Raw genomic sequence first — 6,000 nt, forward strand, 5'->3', positions numbered from 1 at the left:
ATTTTTAATCTGTTCCCCCTTGTCCTCTTACTACATACCTCTTGTAATGCACTTTAATACATGACTTTCCCAAATTCTTCCAAGGTTTTCAAGATGTGTTGGGTTGTGAGATTTTGTATTTGCGATTTGCATTCTGCTCAGCTGCTAGAACACCTGAAGAATGCATTTCTTCAGGAGAATGAGCTATGAGCTGTTTGCACAAGCTTCTTTTAAGGATGAAGCTGTTCATTTAAATACTTAGTGTTACACTTCCCCTTGTGAAGGCAGACCTGTACCAATCACCCACCCTTTCCTCATTAAAGTCTGTTCTACGCTGATGACATCAGAACTTGGCCAAATATTAAAAACCCCATAAAGTAGTAGGTAGCAATTAAGTAAAACTGAACAAATTAAAAATTACTAATAAACACTCTAAATTTCATAAAATACCTGTTCTCTGTGAACTTTAACCATTGTAAAAGTTTGTAGGCTATATGTGCCACAAACTTACCTTCAGCTATTACACACCACACACAAATATTGCAAAATAAGTGCAGCACTTTTTAACCATGTACTTGTGCATTACAGGAATTACAGCTGGAGTATAACAGAGATAAAGCACTTGTTTTGGTACCAACTGGCAGTCTGGGGGTTTGATTGTTTTACAATTACAAAGAACATAAACACATAACCCTCCCTCACAAGCTGTGTTCATATTACTATTATGATGTAAACACAAAACAAGGCTTGATAAAATTTGAGATTACGCTGAGTGAACTTTTTCCACAGGCTAAACCCTGATTGTCAATAAAACCTCAGTTTATTCAAACATGTTCTACAGATGGCCACGAGTACATTTGTCTTTACTCTGTAGCACATTCAGTGCCATTTGCTCCTGCTTATTGGCTTGTTGTATATTGTACAGATGTTGTGAGAAACATTATTTCTTAGAGTATTTGTACAGTCTCAAGCAGGAGATACTTCTTTGATGGCAAAGAAGTTGCATGGATTTCCCCACACCCTGAAGTATAGTCTGCAACCTTACCAAGACATTCCTAACGCAAAATCAAAGAAATGAATTAGAGCTTCTGAGACCCAACAGCTAGGGCTTGGCATTTTTTCCTTCACATGTTTATCCATAAATGTAACGAGTAACTCTAAGATAAATACTTCCTTTCATGTAAAAAAATTACCTGAAGTTGAGTCTCCAGTCTTCTCTGCAGAAAAAGGACTACAGGGCCACTCTGCCATCCACTGCATCATTCTTGAACCCCTCCAAGACAAGTGCTGTGGATTAGAAGTTAAAATAGTGAATAGAAACATTCTTTCATACAGCCAAGACAAAGTCAAAGCTCAAATAACTGCAAATGAGGAGCATTCCAGCTACCCCACAGCAAGCCTTTATAAAACTCTGTTGCACCAAATCTGCATATATATGATTGCTCCCCTGTATCTCAGAAAAGTCAGGGAAAGTTGAAAGGCCTGGTTTTGCGCATGAAAAGAGACACCAAAGCCTCTCCTAAAGCAACACCTCCATCTCGTATGTGTGAGGCTAATGAAAGAAAGAAAAAAAAAAATCAACTGGTGATTATTTATCCATCCAACAAAATCTCCAACAATATCTTTTCAGCAATGGAGTCCTCTAAAGACTTCCCTTTAGAAAAGCCACGTTGTGTTTAAAAGAAGCTTGTGTCAGAAGAGAACAGTGCACGAGGAGGATTCAGTGTGAAGAGGAAGGGCTTTCACATGGAGCTCAAACAAGGGTAAGGGCCAGCATAAAAGACACTCCCAAACAAAAGTACCCAGACACCAAAAGGGCAATTACACTTTTAAAAATCAAGTTTACATTTTTAGTTATAAAAACTATCATGATAAATCAGTTCACCATTAAACAGCACTTTGTTTAGACAGAAGCAGTTTTTCCAGACACACTGAGGAAGTTAGAGTAGACAAATTTTTTAAACCAAATCAAATATTTCTTCTTAATCTAGTTAGAAGATCTTTATGAATTCAAATTGAAGTTTCCATCTCCCCATACAGTTAAGGAAGAACTTGATGAATAGAAGTTGATATGCCATTAAATACTATTCCTGATGCCAAGCAAATACATTTATTAAAATGTAACATATTTGAAGACATAAAACTCATATGAATTCCACCAACAATTCAAACAGCCCTCTCTCTCACCACAAAATTACCTCTCAGCTCACAAGGATCCAAAAACATTAATAAACACAGATGTGAGCTGCACAGGAACTGTGATGACAAGTTAAAACTGGCAAGTATGGCACATAAAAGAGCATATTTTGTAATAAGCAAGTAGGCCAGAAATGGCATATCATCAAACATGACTGATTAAAATTGAACTCCTTCCAGCTGCCAGCTTGGCAATACTAAGAGTAACTCCTCCTGCCAGGGGAGCTAAGTGGCCCTCTGAGGTCACACCTTTCATAAACATTACAGGTGTGAGAGCTGAGGGAGGTGGCTTCCACTCCTACATATCATCATACTTTGAAATGCTGCAGTGATTACACTGACAAGACAAAAGCAGAATACAACAGTGCTATTCTCACTGCCCAGCTTTCCATAGCCCAGATGAGGACATATGATGAACAAGACTAGCAGATAAATTCCAGCAAGCATTCGGGTTGGCCAGGCCATCAGTTATGCCCACAGGGAGTGGAAAATCAGATCATCTTTGGGGCAGCTTTTCCAAGGTAGCAGCAAACACACTTAGCAAGGGCTGACTATCCAGTAAGATAATTTAAATTACACACTTTCCACTGCAGGTCAAGCTAATTCAGATCACTCTGTTTAAACACAGGCAGGCATAGAGTTATCACACACAAACTAACAAATCATAACTTTTAAAGAACTAAATTTTTTTTTCATACAGTCAAGCCATCAAGCATGACTTTCCATGATGAGAGTTCAAAGAATATCCCAAAACAATACATAATTATTTCCCAGCTCGTTGCAGGGTGCTTCAACTAGATAACTTTTGAAGGTCTCTTCCAAGCCAAGCTATTTTCGTTCTGTATCAACTTTTTAATGCACCTGCATTACAGCACTACCAAATCAGTAACTCTGATCTCAGCCTTTACAAATGTACCTCTAGTATGTTCACATGCTTCTTCCACAAGGAAACCAAAACCAAACCAAAAGGAATATAGAACTTGGGTGTCCAGCAGCAGTTTCTTGGAGAATTTAAACAGACCTCCACAACGCACATTAAATGAAAAACTAAAAACTTTATTTTCAGGTCACACTTGTAAAAATCTAGGAGACCCAGTCTGGAAAATAATACATATTTTAGTATCTTTTCTGCGTTTCACAACAGTTGAGTGTTTTGAGGGAACAGCTACCAGGCAGCAAGCGTGTTTAATTTAGTATTTACCATTTAATTATCCCAACGTTTTGCATTTCTGCTTCTCTTCTCGGAGGAGTAAAGTTTTAATCCCGCTTTTTTCTCCCTCTCTAAGCCGTTCTGCCGGTGTGAAGCAGCGCTTCGAGTGCCATCGCCGGGCACCGCACCCTCACAGACCTGGGCCCGACGCGGGCAGAAGGCGCTGCCCTCAGGACGCCGCCGCAGCTGGAGGGGAACCTCCTGGCAGCTCCAAGAGCGGGAGAGAGCGGGAGAGAGCGGGAGACGAAGAGAGTGCGAGACCGGGCAGCGGCAGCGAGAGCCGAAACGAGACGAGGAGGGGGACCGGCAGCAGTCCCCGCCCCTCCCTCCCGTTCCGCCCCTTCAGCCCCCCCCGCGCCCTCAGTGCCCCAGGACCGCGCGCCCCCGGCAGGTGGCGGCGCAGGCGCCTGCGAGGGCGGGATGTGGGCGGGCACGCGGGAGTGGCGCCAGCGATAGAAGGGCGTCAGGAGACGGCTTTAACGCAGGCGCGGTGGCCAAGTGGTAAGGCGTCGGTCTCGTAAACCGAAGATCACGGGTTCGAACCCCGTCCGTGCCTCGGTGGGTGCGCGCTGGCGGGAGCTGTCCCCCTCCTTTTTAGGGGAAGGCGGAGCTCCGCCCCGTCCCGGCGAGCGCAGCTGAGACCCTCCGTGGAGCGCTCGACCCGCCTGGTAGTGGGGGTGGTGCCCCCGAGGCCCGCAGAAATCCGGCCGCCGGAGCGCACCCGACGACGGCAGAGCCGATCCCCCGGGGCGGGTCCCTGCTTGACCTCCGAGAGCAGGTACGCAGCGGAGGTCTCGCACCGGCGGCAGCGGCTCTTCCGGCCCCAACAAGGGGTTCTGGTGAATATCCTGCCCCTCTTGCCTTGACCTTGGTCACTCCTGCTGCATCCCTCAGCGGCTGCACGCCCTCTCTTCTTACATCTGCAGCAAGAGAAACTTTTTCTTCGTTTTTTTCTTGGAGACTGATCTTGTTTTCAAGAGACCCTGAGCTCATCCTGAAGAAACAAAAAGTACTTTGAAATGTGTAAGGCCAAGGTGACTGCTGAGGCTGAGTGGAAGTCGTGTCACACCCCTTTTCTACACATCACCCTTGAGGCAAATGCTGGTGCCCACCTCGACATTGAGTCATTCCTGGGAGGAACAAGTGGAGCCTCTGCAGAGTGTTGTTTGAAGACAGCCTGCAGCTGCTTCAAACTCTTGTTTGAAGAGAGCCTTCTCCACAGGCTGCAGTTACCAAGACCATCCTATAATCCCCCAGGTCCCCTTCACTGGTTCACCCCCACCCTGCCACCATATAATTAAGTATTTATTAATTTGGTTCTGTCTTCTGATTAGTGAACCATGAGGTTTCTTCATCTGTATCACTAACCACTTGGATTATTTGCAATCTGATTAGTGTGTACTTTACATTTTCTATTTTTTAATAGCAAAAACTCCCTGTGACACTGAAAACGGGTAAGGAAGGGGTGCGGTGGTTACACTCACTGGAGCGGAGCAGTGCTGCCCTTCTCCAGGTGAAACAACACTGGGCGCTTCGGACACAGCTGATCCAGCAGGACCACAAGTAGCCAGGAGGTCCAACTCAGTGACACTGATGGGACCAGGCACCAAACCCACACACACAATTAAGGCTTGGACAGCACTTAAAGCTATCCTAACAGTGCAAATAGTAACAGCATTACTAATTGAAGGAAATCTTTATTGATTCATGTTTCATATTTACTTACCATTTGAAATTTTACTGACCATTCTGTCCACACAATCAACTTTGTTATCTTCCTGACAAATCTACCCCTCATATTCTGCACCACTGTAGTCAAGAATATAAATTGTGCATTTGTTGTTTGGACAGAAATAAACGTCCTTAACTATTTACACTGGATTTTGTAAATATTCTTAGATATTTTTACTTATAGATACAAAGGACAATGAGGTACATCCATATCCCTGAAACTACTTTCATAGGAGGGTTGTAAAAACTAAGTGCAAAAATCAAACTCAAGGACAAAACATATAACTGATAAATACTTCTTTCTGCTTACTCCAGCCACAGGGATAATCCTCACGGGGAGGGTGGAGATGAGCCACCTTGCCGCTGATGAGTAAAGCTTTCATAAATTCTTGCTTGTCTTTTAGAAATAATGTATTTATAGGACAAAGCCAGGTATGCACAAGTGCTATGGCTGTCTCACCCTCTTAACAATGGTTCGAGGCCTGTGAGTCTGTTAGGTAACACAGACACCAGATAACACAGAGCCTGTTTTACCACAGTTTGCAGACAGAACTTATATTTTGTTTAATAACATTGCTAATCTATTAGCATGATCACAGTATTGTTAAGTAACATTTTAAGATACGTCTTGTGGTTATTTACTTGAAATTAATTTTGCAATTAGAAAACTATCTGTGCACTCACAGGAGAAACTAGTGCAGCCCAGAAATGGTAACTCTAGCAGCAGTTAAGAGGTAGAAATAATTAACGTATCACATGGGTCTACTGCCACAACAGATTCATTTACATGATGTTAAACCTTTTTTGAAAGTGTTGCTCTATTTGCCTTCAGCTTTCTTTTTCTAGACAACAAAAGGCCCAAATTTTAAAATCTCTCATTTTAG

General features: G+C 43.2%; 1 long non-coding RNA gene across 2 annotated transcripts in view; it reads right to left on the bottom strand.

The window, feature by feature from the left end:
- Window positions 1–3,674, bottom strand: part of LOC309579095 — a 47,173-nt gene extending 43,499 nt beyond the window's left edge. For both annotated transcript variants that reach the window (XR_014226862.1, XR_014226863.1), the window contains exons 1-2: window positions 3,377–3,674; window positions 1,173–1,266 (exon numbers count right to left, since the gene is read on the bottom strand). This is a non-coding gene — a long non-coding RNA (uncharacterized lncRNA). The remainder of the gene's footprint in view (window positions 1–1,172; window positions 1,267–3,376) is intronic.
- Window positions 3,675–6,000: the final 2,326 nt, after the last annotated feature.

This window comes from Coloeus monedula, assembly GCF_965178545.1.
Source record: "Coloeus monedula genome assembly, chromosome: 16".
Lineage (NCBI taxonomy): Eukaryota > Metazoa > Chordata > Aves > Passeriformes > Corvidae > Coloeus > Coloeus monedula.